Below are 21509 nucleotides of genomic sequence, written 5' to 3' on the forward strand. Positions count from 1 at the left end.
TTTTCTGGCAAATTGAGTAAATGCTGCCCTGTTCTTACCTATCCCCGAATACCGCAGCAGCAGTGATTTCCAAGAAATACCAAATTACCCCACACTGACATACATACAACTAAAGAACATAAAAAATTTAGTCAAATGTTGATAGGCAATTAATGGCTAATTTTCAGCCTCGTAGGAATCATTGATACTTTCCTTGCAGGGAGAAATCTGCTCTGGGCCTTTGTTAGTTTATACTTCACAAAAGTCTGATTCTACTACTAATTTAGCTATTTCCTGAGTGAAAATAAATGGATTTCTGATATCCCAACATAAAGGTATTAGGGTTGTGGTTCGTACCAAGTAGTTTGCTTGGTAACGCTGTAAGCACTGTGGCTGACTCAATATAAACTTGAATTCTGAAGGGATACGTTTCTTAGTCAGTGACCCTTTCTCAAGGACAGGCAGCGCCCCGGAACAGAGGGTCTCCCGTATTCCCCTGTGCTCCTCTTCCTCCTGACTCTTCCTGACTCTGTCAAAGGGGACTGGGAGGGAAACATGCAGCCAGTGCCCAAGCCATGTTGCCGCTGCAGAAAGGAAAGAACGATTGTTGAGGGAGGGAATGTTGACCTTTTAAATTTAAAGTAGGTAAGGAATTCCTAGAGTTTAGGAATTGACAGGGAAGCAATATGTCAGGCCCGAGGCATCGTGACAGCCACGAACAGTTGTGTGAACTGACATAAACTTCAGGGGCCTATTTTGCTTTATTCTGGTCAATAAGGGACCTGAGGAAATTCAACCCAATTGCAATAGCCACTGAATAATAAAGGTAGGTGTAAGTAGCTGCAAGGGAAAACTTGTAAATTATCTCGGATGGAATAAGGTATTAGCGACCATCCATATGTTCAGAAGCAAATACTAAGAAGGAAAGAATCACAGGTGACAAGGTGAGACAAATGACCGGAAAGCACTTTCTGCGTGCTTGCGTCACTTTTCTCAGGACATTTCTTACTCTGTTTCACAGTCATTTGCTCACAGACTAGTTTCCTAAGCAAACTATGAACTTCTTAAGGTCTAGAAACTTCTTCATTTATACATGTTTCTCTAGCACTCAGAACACAAACTGGGACTTAAATGAGTGACCAAAGATAATACACATATGACCAATGAACACATGAAAAGATGTTCAACATCACAAATCATTAGGGAAGTGCCAGAGCAAACCACAGTAAGACATTGTCTTATAGCTACAGGGATGGCTACTATCACAAAAATAGAAAACAAGGGCTGGCCAGGATGTACAGAAATCGGAGCCCTTGTGTAGTGTTGTTGGTTGGAATATAAAATGGGGCAGCTACTGTGAAAAACAGGATGGAGGTCCCTGAAAAAATTAAAAATATGGTCCAGCAATTACACTTTTGGGTATACATCCAAAAGAACTGAAAGCAGAATCCTGAAGAGGTATTACATAACCATATTCATAACAGCATTGTCCACGACTGCCCAGAGGTAGAAGCAACCCAAGTAGCCATTGATGAATGAATGAATGAATGAAATGTGGTATGTGCATATAGTGGAATGCCATTCAGCCTTAAATATTCTGACACATGTTAAGACATGGATGAACCTTGAGGACATCACGCTAAGTAAAATAAGCCAGTTCCCAAAAGGCAAATATTGAATAATTCCACTAACAGGAATTACCTAGAATAATCAAACCCGTAGAACCAGAAAATAGAATGGTGGTCAGCAAAAGAGTTTGGAGAAATGAGGAGTCATTTTGTAATGAGTAGAGAGTCTCAGTTTTTCAAAATAAGAAAGTTTTGGGGACAGTTGCTCAAGAATGGGAACACATTTAACGGTACTCAACTGTACACTCTGAACAGGTTAAGATAGCCAATTTGATGTATGTATTTTTTAGAACAATAAATATATTTTTAATGAATAAATGAATGTTTAAAGAGTAAGCAACATAAACATATTTATAAAAATAAGTAGAAAATCTGGCAACTTATGATATCTTATGTTTTAATTTATGGGTCAAAAAATAATAAGTCTAGAGTGCTACCCCATACAGCATTTGCAGCTATGGGTACGTTGAAGTAACACAGATGCCACGTGTACTCAGTATTTGTTGGACTCAGAGGAATACAGTATCCTGTTTGGGATTCCACAGTTTGAACAATTGTGAAAAAACTTCTAATGTTCAGAAAAAGAAAAAAACACTCAAAGATAAAAAAACAGAAACAGAAAACATGCAAACAATTAATTATTTTAAAGAGGAGGAGGCCAAGAGTCCACTGAGTCTTCCCATTCAGGCTGGACTATTACAGCAGACAAGTCCTAACTTCCCAGGTAAAATGGGCTTACACTGCAGTAAGAGAGATTTAAGAAGATCCACAAAAGACACCAATGGAAATTTTAGATTTTCTAGCAAAGTAGAAGAGTAGAATGCAATGTTCGTATGTGCCTGGTCTCTGTGAAATCAGATGTTAGTTGGCAGATTTCTGTTCATAGAAAAGATAGTACAAACACTTAAAATTTTATTGCTATGCAGCATGATTAACCAGTTTGATATCTAACCGTGCAATCTTATTTCAGCATTCCATGTTTCATTGAATATAAGCACTCAGGCCCTCAAATTCCCCTTTTAATTAGATTTATCACCCTATTGGTCCCTTCGCTAAAGAGTAAAATAATTAACACTCACTATGGCTGTGTAGGAGTCATGTTTTTAACCTTCTGAAAGTTATACTTTTACCAAATGTTACTATCTGATGATTTCATTAAGATGAAACTTTTGTGATTCAGATAGTAAATTAATATAAGCAAATAAAACTCTTATGGATCTATGTATGGAGCAAAAGAAAATAAGAATAAAAAAACAAAGTCCCAAAGGAGCCCCCACTAACCAAATCTGAGACAATTTGTGCTTTGATTTAAATAATAAGGATAGAGACTTCCAGCGAAGATGGAGGTATAGGTAGATACACTGTGCCTCCTCGCACAACGAAAAGAAGGACAACAACAATTTAAAAACAGAAAACAACCAGAACTGACAAAAAATCGAACTGTATGGAAGTCTGACAACCAAGGAGTTAAAGAAGAAACATTCATCCAGACTGGTAGGAGGGGTGGAGATGGGCAGGTGGAGAGGACTCGAGGCAAGGCCACGGCTGGTGGACCCAGCGAGGTGGAGGTTGGTAGAGCAGGTGGTCCCTCATTTGCGTGCAGATAAACCGGGCAGAACAACTGGGGAGCCAGACAGACTGCACAACCCCAGGGTTCCAGCATGGGGAAATTAAGCCTCAAACCTCTGATTGAAAATACCTGTGGGGGTTGAGGCAGCAGCGGGAGAAACTCCCAGCCTCACAGGAGAGTTCACTGGAGAGACCCACAGGGGCCTAGAATGCACCCAAACCCATCCTCCCAGGAATCAGCACCAGAAGGGCCCAATTTGCTTGTGGTAATGGGGGAACTGACTGAAATCCAGCAGAGAGCAGAGCAAGTGCCATTGTTTCCTCTCCAACCCCTCCCCCACATACAGCATCACAGCACAGTGATGTGGGTTACCCTGCCCCTGTGAACACCTAAGGCTCCGCCCCTTACTATGTAACAGGTGTACCAAGACAAAAAAAAAAATGGCCCAAATGAAAGAACAGATCAAAGTTCCAGAAAAAATACAACTAAGTGATGAAGAGACAGTCAACCTATCAGATGCACAGTTCAAAACACTGGTAATCAGGATACTCACAGAATTGGTTGAATTTGGTCACAAATTAGATGAGAAAATGAAGGCTATGCTAAGTGAAATAAAGGAAAATATACAGGGAACCAACAGTGATGGAAAGGAAACTGGGACTCAAATCAGAGATGTGGACCAAAGGAAGAAAGAAACATTCAACCAGAAAAGAATGAAGAAACAAGAATTCAAAAAAGTGAGAAGAGGATTAGGAACTTTCAGGACATCTTTAAACGTTCCAACATCCAAATCATAGGAATGCCAGAGGAGAAGAGGAAGAGCAACAAATTGAAAACTTATTTGAACAAATAATGAAAGAGAACTTCCCCAATATGGCAAAGGAAATAGACTTCCTGGAAGTCCAGGAAGCTGGGAGAGTCCCAAAGAAGTTGGTCCCAAGGAGGAACACACCAAGGCACATCATAATTACATTACCCAAGATTAAAGATAAAGAGAGAATCTTAGAAGCAGCAAGAGATAAGGACACAGTTACCTACAAAGGAGTTCCCATAAGACTGTCAGCTGATTTCTCAAAAGAGACCTTACAGGCAAGAAGGGGCTGGAAAGAAGTATTCCAAGTCATGAAAGGCAAGGACCTATATCCAAGATTACTCTATCCAGCAAAGCTTTCATTTAGAATGGAAGGGGGCAGATAAAGTGCTTCTCAGATAAGGTAAAACTAAAGGACTTCATCATCACCAAGCCCTTGTTATATGAAATGTTAAAGGGAGTTATCTAAGAAAAAGAAGATAAAAAATATGAACAGTAAAATGACAGCAAACTCACAGTTATTAACAACCACACCTAAAACAAAAACAAAACAAAACTAAGCAAACAACTAGAACAGGAACAGAATCACAAAAATGGAGATCATGTGGAAGGTTATCAACAGGGGAGTGGGAGGGGGAGAAAGGGGGAAAAGGTACAGAGAATAAGTAGCATAAATGGTAGGTACAAAATAGACAAGGGGAGGTTAAGAATAGTATAGGAAATGTAGAAGCCGAAGAACTTATATGTATGACCCATGGACATGCACTAAAGGCGGGGAATGCAGGTGGGAGGGGGTGTGCAGGGTGGGGGGGAATAAAGGGGGGAAATGGGACAACTATAATAGCATAATCAATAAAATATATTTAAAAATAAAAAATCTAAAAAAAATTTAAAATAAATAAATAATAAGGACAATAACATATGACTGGAATAATTAAAATAAGAATCCACTCTGGTTGGTGTAGCTCAGTGGATTGAGCTCAGGCTGTGAACCAAAGGGTCACTGGTTCGATTCCCAGTCAGGGCACATGCCTGGGTTGTGGGCCAGGTCCCCAGTGGGGGCCACCTGAGAGGCAACCACACATTGCTATTTCTCTCCCTCTATTTCTCCCTCCCTTCCCCTCTCTCTAAAAATAAATAAAGTCTTTAAAAAAAAATCCAAGAATACATACTGATATAAGAAAATGAATGAATAAATGAATGAGGGAGAAAGGAAAGCTCTTCTTCCCATTATAATGTAGAAGCAATAAAAGATATAGAAAATCATGGTTCGAACAATTGATTAATAATTAATTAATCAATAAATAATTAATTTAGGCAAGAATCATTCATGGATGCTTAGATGATGAAAGTTTCATGAGGAACAGGATATGTATATAATCTCAAACATCTCCCCATAAATTAGTCATGTACCACAAAGTGGAACAAATTACAAAGGGATATCTTGAGATGAGGAGTTATGTGTCCTGAGAAAGACGTAATTTCAATGCTATTCCTCCTCCAAAATGCAAAACCTAAATCTAATCAGAAGGAAATCTCAAAGTAATTCAAACTGAGGGACATTCTATGAAGTAACTAACCACTATTCTTCAAAAATATTCATGTCATTTTATGTAGGGAAAAGGGAACTCTCGTGCACTGTTGGTGGGAATATAAATTGGGGCAGTCACTGTGGAAAACAGTATGAAGGTTCCTCAAAAATTAAAAATAGAATTACCATAAGATCCAGTAATCCCATTATCTGGGTATAAATCCAAAACTATTAAAACACAGTATCAAAGAGGTATCTGCACTCATATGTTCATTGCAGCATTACTGACAATCGCCAAGGTTTGAAAACGACCCAAGTGTCCATCAGTGGTTGAGTGGACAAAGAAGACTGGTATGTATGTAGAATGAAATTTATTCAGCTGTAAGAAAATTGTACTGTTTGTAACAACACGGATGAACCTTGAGGGCATTATGGTAAGGGAAATAATCCAGACAGAAAAAGAAATACTGTGTAACCTCATTTACATGTGAAATCCAGAAAAAAGAAACTGAACACTTAGAAACAGAGAACAGATTCGTGCTTGCCAGGGGCTGGAAGGTAGGAAAAATAAAGAGAGAGGTTTGTAAAAGGGTGTAAACATTTAGCAGCTAAGATGATTCAGGTCTGAGTACCTAATGTATAACATGGTAACTATAATCGTAACACTGTATTACATACTTGAAATTTCTTAGGAGAGGAGAACTTAAATCTTCTCAATCAAAAAAATCATCAAGAACATGAATGTCATTTTAGACAAACAAAGGCTAAAGAAGGTACTGTTCCAATGAAGGAGTGACAACTGAGTGCAACGTGGTTCCTGGACTGGATCCTGGACTGGGAGAAAAGTATCAGTAAGACAGCTAGCGAAACTGTAACATTCGAAAATGTTTTCTAGATCAGGTCATGATGTAGGATCCATGTTAAATTTAAGTTTGGTCATTGTCCTGTGGTTATGTAAGGGAAAGCCCTTAGTCTAACAAAATGAATGCACACTGAGGTATTTAGGGGGAAGGGCACAGGATGCTTGCAACCCACTCTCTAATAGTTCATGAAGACAAATCTACATTTAAGTACCTCTGTCTATCACCAAGATACATACATATATACATTTATGTGTGTGTACATACACACACACACACACAGAGGGAGATGGGGGGAGAGAGAGAGAAAGAGCACGCACTAGGAAATGGTAAAGTAAATGTTGGAAAATGTTAACAAATAGTGAATCTAGGCAAAAGGAATGGAAAGCCCACTGTAATGTTCTTGTAAATTTTTAGTGAGATTGAAATGATTTCAAAATCAAATTTAAAAAAAAAACAAGATTGGGAATCAATGAGTAAGACAGCTAAAGAAATAGAAAGTAAATAATAACTTCCCATGACGTACAATAAAAGGTAGAAATATCTTTTAAAATATAGTAGACTAGATATTGACCACTTACATTCATGGCTAGAAAAAGTTTAAACATTTAAATGATTAATATTTTTGTTGTATCCTGAAAATATAAGCAGATAAAATGATTGACAAGTAATCTTATGGAAGGGATCTAATTTCTGGAAAAATGGAAAGCAAGAACGACCTCAACAGGACGTGTGAGTACAAATTATTCTCATGGTAAAAATTATCACCACTAACAATTAGGAAACTAATGCCACTTCAGTGAATTTAGGAAAATATGTGAGCTTTACAAATATTATCAATGCATTTCCCTTAAAACACCGCAAGCCTGTTGATAGAAGAAAATTCTCAAACAATTGTGGTCTAAGATGAATAAGAAAAAAACGCTCTCATTTAAAAGAAAATAACAATGGACAATTTCAAGGTAAATTACATTAAAAGAACAGGAGTTTCCCGTTTGTTTTTGGTTTGTAAGCAGGTTAAGGGGAATGCTCATTTTGATTCTGCTGTGCACACATTGGCAGGTCTGGCAGGAATCCTACATTATGAAGGGAAGTTGTTAATGAATTCACAGGAGCTAAATTATTTTCGTAAGGTCTCGAAGAACTGAAAAGTTGCTAGAGGACTGAAAGAAAACAAATGTAATTGTATCTTTCAAAGAGTTGACTGAAGCAATTAACGTCAAATAAGTCACAAAAAAATAGTTTGCAGCATAGCAGAAAACAATGAAAGAAAATTGTATACAAATGGGTAAGAGGTAACATGTCTCTACTGTGGAAAGTTCACAGAGTCATAAAATAGATTCGATTTTCAAGGGGAAAGATCATCAGCTCCCTCACTCAACTGTGAGCTCCCTGGAGATAAGGGGATGTCTACTCAACTCCGAATGAAATAATATAGATGTGTGGCTGGTTGTAGCCATGGGATCTCCAGCTGCAGGCGAGAACAACCTGGAGAGACTGACAGCTCAGGTCAGTGAAATACCTGCAGCTTCCACTTGCCTTTGCTAATACAGACACACGAAAAGAAGGGAGGGAGAGAGAATAGATTCGTGGGGAAAATACAATACCCTAACTGAACATTAATGCACTACAGTTCGACTTATACAAAACACTCAATTTAATGCCTAATGAACTTTATCTGAACTGAAAGTATAAATCAAGCGTGGTGTCTGACAATGACTGAAGTATAATACAGAATAGATTCACTCTGTCATTCAATGTTCAATAAGCAACCAGGGAAGTTTAGAGGGGAAAAAAATGCTACTGTCGCCCTGCCTGGTGTGGCTCAGCGGACTAAACCATGGCCTGCGAACCAAGAGGTTGCCGGTTCAATTCCAAGTCAGGGCACATGCCTGGATTGCAGGCCAGGTCCCCCATTGGTGGTGTGTGAAGCCAAATGATTGATGTTTCTCTCACACATTGATGTTTCTCTCCCTCCCTTCCCCTTTCTCAAAAAATAAATAAATAAACTCTAAAAAAATGCTATTGTTCTGGTGTTCTCTTTCAAACAGAAGATGTAAACTACTTAGAAAACAATTCAATTGGCAGGAATGCAACGGCTGTGAAGGTGATGACAGAATGGGTTGCCTACTCTGATCAATATAAGAAGTATATATTTTTATTCAGTACAAGAATTGGTTCCAAGTCAAGAAGTAATAACAAGCTGTAGCTAGCTATCTCAATGATATCTTGAGGAGTGAGGAATTGAAACATGTGACTTAGTACAAAAAGTGCAAGTTGGGAGAGTTTAATACTCAGACTTCCTGAAACAAGTTCCTTATAAAAAGGAAAGTAAGGATGCAAATAAGTTGCCTTCATCCTGTGTAGTCAAAGAAATGCATCAAGTCTAAAAGGATACATGATAGCATTTTGAATTTCGGAGCCCATTTCTGGCATCATCTTCAAATTATTTTTATAAAGTCTTTACAAGATGTGATATGTTCTAAGCCCCTCTCTGGTACAGATTCATTTAAGATGCTGATAGCATATTTTACACTTCCAGTGCAAATATCTCCCCCAAAAAGGTGTCAAGTTGTCTGTACAGTACCAGTTATGCTCTGGAAAAAATAGTAAAGCAAAAAGCCACCCTAAATCTCAAGGGCAAATAATCACGGTGTCAAGGGTATGCCACAGCTGTTAGTAAAACAGCCTACAAGTCTATTACTAGATAGCCTGACTGGAGATTAGTGAAATAACCAGACCCACTCATTTCATGGCTCATGCAGAGTTACTTTGAATATACAGACATAAAATAAGTATCATCGAAACTCACAAAACATCTGTCCTGTTGCCCACCATCCTTCCATAGCAAAACACTTTTCAAAAATTCGTTTTTAGAAGTCATAGAACTAAGCATCTTTCAATGACTACTTAAAGAACAAAAGATTTTGATGGAAGTCCCATTTCCATCTAGAGAAGATCCCCAAAATATCCTTCCAACTAAAAATGACAATTTACAGTAACTCTTTCTTACACTATACTTTTCCACCTAGATTTCTTAAATTTATTGGCAGGATCATGCTTCGTGAATGGTTTCTGTGATGGGAAACTTTGACCAGTGAATGGAGGACAGCAGAGGGGAAATCGTGAGAATGACAAGCGAGAGGCAGGAAGTGCGTACAGGACTTGTATGATTTTCCTTGTTCCACCACAACAGAAGCTCCCGCTCTAGACCTGAAGCATCTTTCTCTCATTGACAAGGATGAAGGACCTCAACAGGCAGATGACTGGCTGTGACTTACACCTGCATTTGGGTGTGGTTTGAAATTCCTGCATAATTCAGCAATGGCTTCCGAGGGGACCTGAAACTCTTTGCTCTTCAACCTCAACTGACAAAGCAATGACTTTAAATCTATGCGCAGCCGGTCATTACAAGAGAAGAGAGGGATTAATGGGAATCAAAAGGAAATTTTGGGCTGAAGTACCAAAAAGAAGACAACTTCCTTATCATGTTTTACTAATCAGACATGAAGCCACTCTCTGCTACGTGGAATTTTGCATCTTTTCGCATAGGCGTCTTTCTTCGAGTTTGAAAAGACAGTGCTCATTTGATTGTAAAGCATAGTCACTATTTACATTAATTCTAAGAAAGGAATGGGCTGCCTAATTATAATATTGATGTTTTCTTTGTGTAATTGGGTAGGTCAAGGCACTAATTTGATTCACAGCTGTGGCATGTTTTTTATAGACTTTGGTGAACTTTAATTGCTTATAAATATTGGATTATACAACCACGAGCCTTCAATAGAATCCTGTTCAGCCCCATATGCTTTCAAACTTGACAATATGTTGTCCATTTCCTGAGAATCTTTCATTCCAAACGGCCCTGAGGGTGAGAAAGAAAGAAAGAACACATATGGCTCACATAGCTAAAGTCCATTAAGATTTTTGCTGTTGACAGCATCTAATGAATTATTGTCAGGAAAAGAAATTGCCAATAAGCCCATTCTTCCATAACAATAAAATTGAAATACAAAGACACCACAGCTCAATGCCCTGTAGTCTTATTGTGAAAGTTAGATTATATTTAAATGATGCTCGTGATTCCGTAGCCAGCCCTACAGTAAGTGCAAATGGAAACTTCAGACAGGACGTCAAGTTTCCTGAGTTATATGATAAACGGACAAATTGGCCTCATGCTGATGCTGGTAACAGCCTGTGAGTAGATAACCCCTCCCAGAGTCTGCCCCGTAGTCCCAGTGCCAACGGGGGACTGTCACTCTCCTCTTCAGTCCTCCAGCACCATCCCCAGGTTGCAGGAACTGGGGGTGTCAGCGTTCTGCCCTCTGTGGTCTAGATGAAACAAACTATGGAGGGAAATCAGAGCTGGGAACAGAATCCCACTTTTGCTGCCACATTAGAGCTTGGGTTTCTGGGAGCCACTCGTCACTACCACCCCTAAACAGGCATTCAGATTCCCCAGCAACAGCCGCGGGCCATCTTGAAACTATAACTGTTCCCCCCATCCCATTTCCTGCGGTTCATCCCCCACAGCCATCTGGACTCTCTGAGGCCAGCCCTAGGGCAGGTCGGTGATTCTGAGTCCTCCTGTTGCCCAGGCCACGACTCTAGCACCACGTCCTGCTGGATGGTCAAACATAGATTCTCCAGTCACAAAGGCCTGGACTCAAACCCTGCTTCCACCACTCGAGATTGGAGATTACATACCAAAGGGATTTTATCAAACCAAGGGACACTTACCCATTGAAAAACTTTCTTTTAATATGAGGTACTTTGATACCTGTTTTGTAGCTAAATGCTGACGTATGAAAAACTTGATAGGAAAAGATTTTTGTCTGTTCTTATGTTGAAGTAATTCCTCTTGTTTGGTTCTTAGCACATGAAAACATTATGTTTTGATTTTTTTTTTAATAGCTCTGGTTGCTGTGTGGGAAGGAGCAGGCCAGGTATGAGGCTACTCCAGGAAAGAGATGACAGTGCCTTCGATGAGACGGGTAGGGGAGAAGAATAGAATAACGTTATCCGTGATGTAGAATCTATTTTCAAGGAGGAGTCGGCAAGCCTTGTGGAGGGAATGGAAGTGAGGATGAGAGAGAGTCACCTACAACAGTCCTCCTAGAGAAGGATGAGTGCTGAGGCCACTCAGCAGCAGACCCAGCAGCCATGGGAGGCTGTTAAGAACAGAGCAACTTTGAAAAAGCGAGCCAGAGAGCCCTACCTGGAGGAGGCAAGCACCTGGGGCTTCCCAGGAAGATCTGGCAGAAGGGTAGGGGGTGGCAACGTGGGGCCTGGCGTTCTTACAGTAAATGGGATAGGGGCTCAATTCATTGTAACCGGACCCTGTGGTGTTCTGAAGCTGGCTGTCACAAGTGATTGTTAAACATTCAAGAATTTTGTGGGTCCCATCAGTAGCATAAACTTGCACAAAGCTGGGAATATTTATACCACAGAAGGTAGCAAATACTCTGCGTCAGGGCTCTTCCTCCCTCCCCCTCCCACCCCATCCCCACCAGTGCCGGTCGTTAAACACTGACCAGTACACACCACTGACTGGACTCCACGTGCTGGAAGGCCCAGAGCACTGGGGATATTTGACTTCCACGACCAATTCTCAAGGTCGCTCTCTCTGCCAGCGAAGCAAAGAATGCGGCAGGTTCTCCAAAATTTAGAAGCTTTTGGGAAATTCTTTGAGATGTGATGTCTATTTGTCCTACCAGCCAAACTTCCTAATGATGTTTCCCTGCAGATGATATTAAAAGCATCTTTTGTTTGGTGGCACATATTGGATAGCAAATATTTAGGATCGCAAGAACAGCTCCAGAATTTAAAACACCACCCAGAACTAGGCTATAACAAACGTGCTCGGTACCCAAATAATCAGGAATTGCCTTTAATGTATTCTCCTGATAAATATTTTATGATATTTATGAGACCAAATCCTATTCTGATCCAATTACTAACAATAGCAGTATATCATCGTTAATACAAAAATGGAATATAATTAAATGCTTTAATTATAAAAATTGTCAAAGGGGCTAAGAGAGACATCTGATTGCTAGAGTTAAGAAATCTAGGACCAAAGAGCTTACATGGACAAACCTTGTTACCCTTTTACTAATTAAACGAATTTACTTGTCTTGCTTTTACTCTTACCTCTCTCCTCCAGTCTTACACACAGACTATTCTCAGCATGGCAGCCAGAATGATCCTGTTAAAATATTCGCTCGGTCACGTCCTTGTACTCTACGGCCACCCCCTTTACTCGGAGTCAAAGCCAAAGTCCTCATAGCAGTGGGGGGGAGTCTCCCCGCAGGCTGCCCCACATAGCAACTCTCCGATTGCCTCCCCTCCCCAGCGTTTCCCCCCACCCCATTCACTCCTTTGTGACTCGCAGTAAGTCAGGTACTCTCCGGCGTGTGGGCCTGTTTTGGTTTTATTTTGCTTTTTGTTTTTTAGCCATTCTGTCTGTCTCCTGTCGGGTATTTATGGGATAGGCTCCCTCACCTCCTTCTCAAAAGGGCCCGCCTACTTAAAATTGCAACTCCCAATCCTGAATCCACATTACTTTATCTTCTCTTTGCCATTTTTCTATAGCACTTAGCACCTTCTAACAAATGATACAATGTACTTACTTATTATGTCATTATGTTTATCATGTGCCCCCCCCTGTGGACCATAAGCTCCATTTGAATGGGGATCTTCGTTTTGTTCAGCAGATTAAATGCATTAATAAGTGGCTACATCCTCACTAGATAATTCTTAGTCTGTATCAACATAAAAGTTAAAATAAAATTAAAGATTTCTGGGAGAAATATAGAATAAAATAAAGAAATAAGTAAAATGACATTTTTAAAACACTCCATGCTACAGCTTAATTAAATCCCAAAAATAAATTTATTCTAAACAAGGAAAGGAATGAATAAATAAGTAAAACAGTCTCAGCTGACTAGAAATCAGAAAACCTTGGAATGTTCCCAAAGAGTGAATGTATACAAGGGTTGCAGAAATGATGACAAAGCATTTTTGGTAAAGTCTTAAGAGGCAGTTTTTGTCTATGTAAACTCCTAAGTCATGTTATTTATTTTTGTTAATAAATATGTCAATTAATTGACCAGCAATTGGCATCATAAAAATTCAGCAATGACTCGATAAGTAGCCAGAATCTAGCGGGCTAGATTTAAGGCCTCCCCTTCAGTCAGGCCTGCTTTGAGTTTGTTTATGAGACTGATAACATTCACATAATTGGAACATGAAAGTTTTAGAACATATTAGAAGCTCAATGTAGAAATCTGTAAACAGAGATAAATAAATACGTGAAGATCTTGGAAGCAACTCCTCTGGCATTTGTATTTCTTTACTCTTCAGACACCGTCTCTATTTTTAGTTGTGTTAGTGCCCTCTAGTGGTCAGAGTGGTATATGCCGTTTTATTAAATCATTCCCTGCCTTCAAAATGGACATCGCTGACATGCCAAAAGAAAAAAATAATCAGCCTATCAATGGGATTATCGATTTTTTTAATGCTGCACTCAGAATAGAAGAACATACAAAAATAAAAAAATTATACATCGCTATTATAAAAAAAAGCGCTTTGACCATTAACGGAATCTCAACGTTTTGAAGAAAGATTTCTGAGGTCAAAGATGGAGTTGAGAATGTTGTAAAAGCTACGGACCTACTTTTCAGAAAAATACACATGCGCCTATAATTTCAGAAGTTCATGTAGCACCTGAAACGTGCATCCCAATTTAAAGGCTTGGGGTTTATACAGCTCTATCCACACCCCAAGTTCCTCAGGACAAAAATCCTATCTTAAGTGTTGAGTTTAAATTTCAGGTTGGAGAAAGGTATGAACAGTAAGACAATATGCAAAACAAGACTATATGGTTTCTATGTATACATAGTAAAACATACAAACTACAGAAATGATGAACATTAATTTCATAGCAGTGGTTACTTCCCAGAGCAAGGGAGGGTAACAAGGTGGGAGAAATATAAAGACAGCGTAGTTATATCTGCAGTGTGATATTTCTTCAGAAACTGTTCAAGTATAAATGGCATAATATTATTTTAATAGAGATTTACATATTTAGTAGATATTTAGATAATGGATTTACAGAATGTTATTCTTTATTCTTTTCTGTATACTTGATGTATTTCCTAATTTTAAAAAGTTAAATTAAAAAAGTAAAATTATTACATTTTAGTAATAAATTATCTAATTTCACTGTCATGTGAAAAAGGTTAATTTTCAAAACATGCAAATGTAAGTCCATGTTCTGAGAAATGAAGTTAATTCTACATTGTATAAATACCCAAGTTTATTTTAAAATATAAGCTAAATATTACTATTAGAAAGGAGACCATTGTTCTTGTCACAGAGCCCATAAGTAGAAAAGCCTTCATTTTTATGGTTATAATATTTCTTGATAGAGAAAGAAAAAAGGGCAAATTCTTCTGAAACTAATGTTATATTGGAACAAAACTTATTATCGATCCATTCATTCTACTACAAAATATAATGAGAGTTTAGATAAGGTATTCTTCTTTTGGGGATCTCATATATAACAAAGCCAGCGTGAAGCCGGCTATGCCATTGCCTGAGAGTCTGAACCTAACAACCGATTAATTGATTCATGCTTGCAGCTGCACTGCCGCATAGCATCCCAAGAGCGTTCAGATGCTGTGCTCAGATACCTCTCATCACAATGCAAACCAGCAGAGTCCAGTGCCTCCCTCGATTTCAATGGAATGCTGGAGGAATGAGGCAGCACCAGCAATGTGCAAGGCTGGTGGGGAAGAGCACCAGCTCTGGTTCACCTCTCAACTGATACAGTTGACAGGCCCCAGACGTGCCTGGGGAGGTCAGTCATGACCACGGCATGAACCTTCTGTTGGACACATACATCGTTGGCCTCTGGGGTCGTATCTGGGCTCCGATCCTCCCTGCCCTGCAGTCTTTTTAAAAAAAACAATGTTCATTTAAGAGGCTCTTTGTTGGGCCATGGTATTGAAGGGGTGGGAGAGAACTTCCAGTGTTAGAATAAGGAAAGGGCACAAACCTTTTATGCTTCTCTGGCAATGTTCTCCAGCTGGTCTTGGTTTCTTAGAGGTCCTGTCCTTTCTGACTTACCGTCTGTCATTAAAACAGCTTCTCCACCAGCTGCTGCTCTAGAAACAGAGCTAGGCCCTGCTTTAACCTACTAATTGACTCCTTCAACCTGCTCTTCTCATCACCCACCCAAACTCCACTTCCTGTCTTGGGAAAAGAAGACCTGATCTAAAGTAGAGGATTAGACCACTTCAGTTGGATCTTAGTGGGCAGAATCATCCAACTCACCCTTTTCTTTTCTTTGGGTTTATCCCCACTCCTCACCCCCCACAATAGAATGAGAAGGTTTGGAGGAACTTCTTTTAGTGAGGCCTTTGACAAAAGACACAGAGGGGTGTTTTCAACCCTGTGTAGTCCAGCACAGTGGAGCCAACCCAAATATTTCATAGTAATCACCAGTACTCATGGGCCTGGGCTTCTCCTCAGTGCAGGTATCCACGGTGAGGAACCCAGTACAGATGGCTGTGATCATACCAGGAGGCTATTTAGAGACTTGGTGATCTTGAGTCTGGCCTAACAGCAACTCAGAAATGACTGACATACACTCTCAGTACTCTGAAAAGTAGGAGTAAGATAAAATGAAGATGGAGATAACCTGCATGCGGTCACTGCCTTCAGCTGTGGACCCATCAATGTGGCTTGCCCAAATTGGTGATGTTTCTGAAGCACCGGAATTATATCCCCGAATATCTGCATCTTTTGATCTGTTTTTTACCTTGTTTACATTTAAGCTACCTCCCAAAGCAAGTGCCATGCAGCCTAAATGATTTGCTGTTAAATAAATCCTGCCTTTAAAACATTGGTGGTGGATGTTAATATAGTAGGTAAATACACAGCTTTAGTCCAGAAGAATCAGCATGTTTCACCATCAATTTTTTTTAAAAAAAGCAAATAGCCCTGGCTGGTGTTGCTCAGTGGATTGAGCGCTGGCCTGAGAACCAAAGCGTCGCCAGTTCGATTCCCAGTCAGGGCACATGTGTGGGTTGCGGGCCAGGTCCCCAGTGGGGGGTGCAAAAGAGGCAACCACACATTGATGTTTCTCTCCCTCTCTTTCTCTCTCCCTTACCCTCTCTCTAGAAATAAATAAATAAAATCTTTAAAAAAATAAATATAAAAAGCAAATAATCTTATCTCACTCATGTTGAATGAGATTCACTCTAGAACTTCTTTCTCGTGAGGCAGAGCTTGACATTCAACAACTGGCACATTTCATTTCAGAGGTAAACGGACATGCTGCAGCTAAACTGGAGAGTTAATTCCTAGTTAGGGATAAATGGAGTAATCTGGGGAAAAATAACTCCTAATTGGAATACGCTGAACAACTGTACAGTTACTCATTATGAAGTAGATCTTTAGTAGCCAAGGACTTCTAGAATTATCCTTTGAGAAATCCATGTTTTCAGTACATAACATTTTATTTTGGAGGATAAAGCTAGGTTAGTGAGAGTAACTTGGTCTCTGAAGGCAGGCGAACCTAAATTTGAATCCTAGTTTTTCTAAACACTGACTATGTTATCTCGCTGCAGGCCTGGCACATAGCAGAGAGTCAACAAATTGTTTTTTGTTTCCTCTGAAACAAGTCTGTATTGGCTTCCCATTGTGGCTGTAACAAATTACCACAAGCGTGGTGGTGTAAAACAACAAAAACGTGTCAGGGTTCTGGAGGTCAGAAGTTCTGAAATCAAGGGGTGAGTGTTAGTTTTAGCAATTTGTGTTCCTGCTGGAGTCTCTGAAGGTAAATCTGTTCCCCTGCCAGGTCGTTACTCAATAACTGTGGCATATTAGACACCAGGTAATAAAAAGAAAAGTCTCCTATGGGTCTCATGGCCAAATTGTCTCAGCATTTCCCTGGAAACACAAATTACCACATTATTCTTCTAATGTGCCCATTTTCAAAGCATTTGGTCTCATAACCCTTTTATACTTCTCATAATTATTGAAGACCATGAACAACTGTAGCTTATGGAGGACATATCTATCGGTATCTGCCATGTTCAAAATCAAGACTGGGATTACAGAAAATACACGAGAGAAGACAGAAGCACACACTCCATTAGCAGTCAGGGTAATGACATCACTACCTGTCAGGGAGCCACTGGAAACTTCACTCTTGAGAGAGAGAGAGTCCAAAAAGAAAATAATACCGTGGTATTATGATGAAAAGAATTTTGACCTTCTGGACTTCAGGAGGCATAAGCAGATATAGCCACAAGTTTGTCTCTGTCACAGATGAAGAAGTACAACATATTAAATTCAAAAATGGTGGGCAAAAATAGCTGAAAAGTGAAGTCATTTCCAGACTGAGTTCAAGAATATTGAAGTAAGTAAATACTCAAAAACCAAATATAACTTTTACATAGTTATAGTTTTCTGTCATCTGGGGGACCTTCAGGCCAGTGGATGATGGGAGAGAAGCAGCAACAGCTGCAGAAATTTCGGCTCCCCATCTCTTGAAGCAATTGCCATGCTTACTATGCCACGGACAGCACGGCCACTAACGATGCCTACTTCTGGTAGAAAACACCAAGCAAGTGGACCACAACCCCCCCGCCGGCAGACTTAAGCTGTGGGGTGTTAGAATCAACCAGCAAGGAAGCAAGAAGCAGCTTTGAAATGTTGCATAAATTCTAAATCCTGAGCTGACCTTAAGAATCAGTTCTGAACTGGGGAAAAAAAATCAAACGAATCAGATTAAGTTGGCTGCACAAGCCATAGCAAGAGACTTGGTGTCAGCAATTACATTGGGTTCTAACAAATGTTTCAAACTTCATTGTTGTGACCCTGATTGTCATAGATAATGCAAGAACTGTTAACTGTTTCATCCATACAGGAATAATACCCTTAGGGACATTTTCTGCTGGTTGAGCAGCGTGTGCTCTTCCTGGGATCCTCTGGCATTGGTTGGAGGGATCACGTGAAACCACAGCCAACGGAACCTGGGGAACACCCCCCCCCCCGGCATTTATAAATACAGGAATAACATGAGACACTAGAGGTGATGGGTCTTGGTGCCACACGCTGTAAGTACAGCCTGCAGCCCTTCTCAAGGGGAGCTGGAGGTGAGAATAAGGAAGTCAGCCTCACTCTACCCCTTCATCAGATTCCCAGCCCAAGCCAGAGAGTGGGGCCTGGGGGTGAGCAGAGGAACCCACAGCAGCGCTACGCTGGGGTCTGCACACCCCTGCAGGTCCAAGAATTGTTTGTTACTGGTTCACGACAAGAAGAGTTTTGAAATGGAGAGTAAGGATTTAAAACATTTAGGAAAATTAGACAAAATTGTATGTCAGTTGAAACTATTTAAAATTGGTGGTTCCATTTTGTGTTTTTATTTTCTCTTTCCTGTTATTTTGGTACTTCAATCTTCGTGTATTTTATAAGAGTATTCGTCTACAACACATTGATGGTGGGGGTGGGAGGTGGCCTGGTTTATCATCAATGTCGATTTGTAAAGCATTGATCTAGATGTTAAGGTCTGTTGATTGAAATCCAACAAGTAATCTTTTTATGCAAAAGTACTGATTCTACGTATATATAGTCTTTTTAAAAAAATTTTCCTCCAATTTGATTAATCTCAGTAAAGCACTTAATATCACATATAATGTCAAGATTTAGATTTGACAACTTCAGTGCTAAATAGTGAACTAATTAGAAATCATTATGCTCATCAGATATATAGATTTAATATCATTTCTTTTGCCTAGCTCGATGGTTTATAGGCTTTCATGAAACTACACTATTTAATTAAATACCAACAATATGCCTGTTTCATATGATGCTAAAGTCAAAATAAATGACACATCTAGATAAGTGAGATATAACTTAATTAAGAATATGGATTAGAAGACTTAATTTTTTAAAAAGCACTTTTTCCTTTGGGTTTGTCCTATTTTTTTTTTAAGATTTTATTTATTTATTTATTTTTAGAGAGAGGGGAAGGGAAGGAGAAAGAGAAGGAGAAAAACATCAATGTGTGGTTGCCTCTTATGTGTCCCTTACTGGGGACCTAGCCCACAACCCAGGCATGTGCCCTGACTAGGAATCAAACTGGTGACCCTTGGGTTCTCAGGCCAGCACTCATTCTGCTAAGCCACACCAGCCGGGGCTAGGCTTTGTCCTATCTTTATTGTTCTATGCAAATTTTTAACATCGATACAGATCTCGGAGTGCTATTTTTGAAGCTCACAGTTGAAAATGCTTGTTTACAAGCATTCATCTTGCCAAACAGATAAATATTAACATGTTCTGGAATGGGCTTTTGTTTTGAGTTTTTCCACTGATTTGTAAAATTCAGAGTGAGCCGATCCCCTGTGTTAGGTTTTAAAATTTGCAAGCACTGGAGTTCAATAAATCCCAATTGTTGGAGAGGGGCCAACATCCCGAGATGAAAGAAAACATTACTTGATAACTCCTTTTATCTTTTTAAAGCAGAGAAAAGAAGCCATCTCATTCAAATGCCGATTTGCCAATGAGAAACGCACACTTTCTGCTTTATCGCCACCATAAGGCAGAAAGAAGAGGAGACTATAGCAAGCTGGAGAACATTGCACTGTGTCTGAACATCTGACAGCCACACGAATCAGAAACAGATCTCAGGCAGAATGGTTCACACCTTTGCACAGATACAGCAGCCACTGAATGGACTTCCTCCTTTAGTCATAGAAACCAAGTCTTCAATTCCTCTCCCCTATTGTAAATATTAAAAATTTTATTATGTTTTTCCTGATTATAAATGTAATACATGTTCATTGTAGGAATGTATAATAAGAAAGCAAAAATCATTCAAAGTATTACCACATGTAGAGATAAACATTACTAATACTTGTTTATACTTCTTTCCTTTGTCCCCCTATGGATATTCAGATTTTTTTCTATATAGATGAAATCATTATGTGTATATCATGTCAGTGCATATTTATTCTTTTGTTTACTATTAAAATACAAACACTTTCCAAAGTCAATACAAATTATTTGGGTACATAATTTCTCATGACTGTGTAACATTGTATTGTATTGAATTTATAATGCATATGAGCATTCCCCTGTTGTTGAACACTTAATTTTTTACAGAGGTTAAGAAGATGGTTTCAAACTTGGTTAAATCCTGGCTGGCTCTGACATTTATTAGCTATGTGGCCTTAATCAAGTTACTTACTCTTTCTAAACAGCAATTTTCTCATCTATAAAAATTAAGATAATAATGCAAGCTACTTTATAGGGTTGCAATAGTAAGAAGATGATGCCTGTCAAAGAGCTAGCCATGATGCCTGGGTTTCCTCAGTAATTGGTAATTATGTTGATATTGTGATGAATATCTTATTTCATACAGCTTCCATCTAGTATTTTTTATTTAATTTAGACACACCAGCAACACTAAACAGAAGAGAAGACTATATTTTAAAGAGTACTTCTCAGCTTTGCATATAACCAAGAGAAACTATTGAGCCAGGACGGGACTTTATGATAATATGGTAGATAACTCTAAGCAACCCGATAAGACAACACGGTGAAATTAATGGATTTAAATGCTGTAAGAACAAGAATGTTTTGTGAAAACCGACTTATTATTCACATATTCCTCAGGTAAGGGTTAAAAATGGAAAGATGACTATTTGGTTCACTCAGTAAAAGATATTAAAGATATATAGATGATAGATAGATAGATAGATAGATAGATAGATAGGGCAGGCATATATCTTTGACCATATCTTCCAAGGCATATAACCTTCAACACGCAGTAGCTCTGACCCGCCCAGGCTCTGTCTCTCTTAACCTTCCCTCTTCTCTTCTGTTCATTCCTCACCCTTACTTACTAACATAGAGAAACAGCTGCTGATTGCTGATCCTCTGTACAGATGTGGGCTTCACAGCAAAACACTTTTATATATACAAAATCTGTTTATTCCATATGTCATCAAATATTTTTAAGAGGAAAATAAAAGAAGAACCCAAGATATGTTCACATATGCTAGGGAGTGAATTGTATCCCCATCAAAATTCATACATTGAAGCTCTAACCTCC

The 21509-nt window shown here is 39.2% G+C and overlaps 1 non-coding gene across 1 annotated transcript; it reads left to right on the forward strand.

Moving 5' to 3' along the window:
• The first annotated feature begins 7804 nt into the window (after positions 1-7804).
• On the forward strand, positions 7805-7931 carry LOC112308142 (small nucleolar RNA SNORA44). Its single transcript, XR_002975141.1, has one exon. It is a non-coding gene; the product is annotated as a small nucleolar RNA SNORA44 (small nucleolar RNA).
• Positions 7932-21509: the final 13578 nt, after the last annotated feature.

This window comes from Desmodus rotundus, chromosome 2 (assembly GCF_022682495.2).
Source record: "Desmodus rotundus isolate HL8 chromosome 2, HLdesRot8A.1, whole genome shotgun sequence".
Lineage (NCBI taxonomy): Eukaryota > Metazoa > Chordata > Mammalia > Chiroptera > Phyllostomidae > Desmodus > Desmodus rotundus.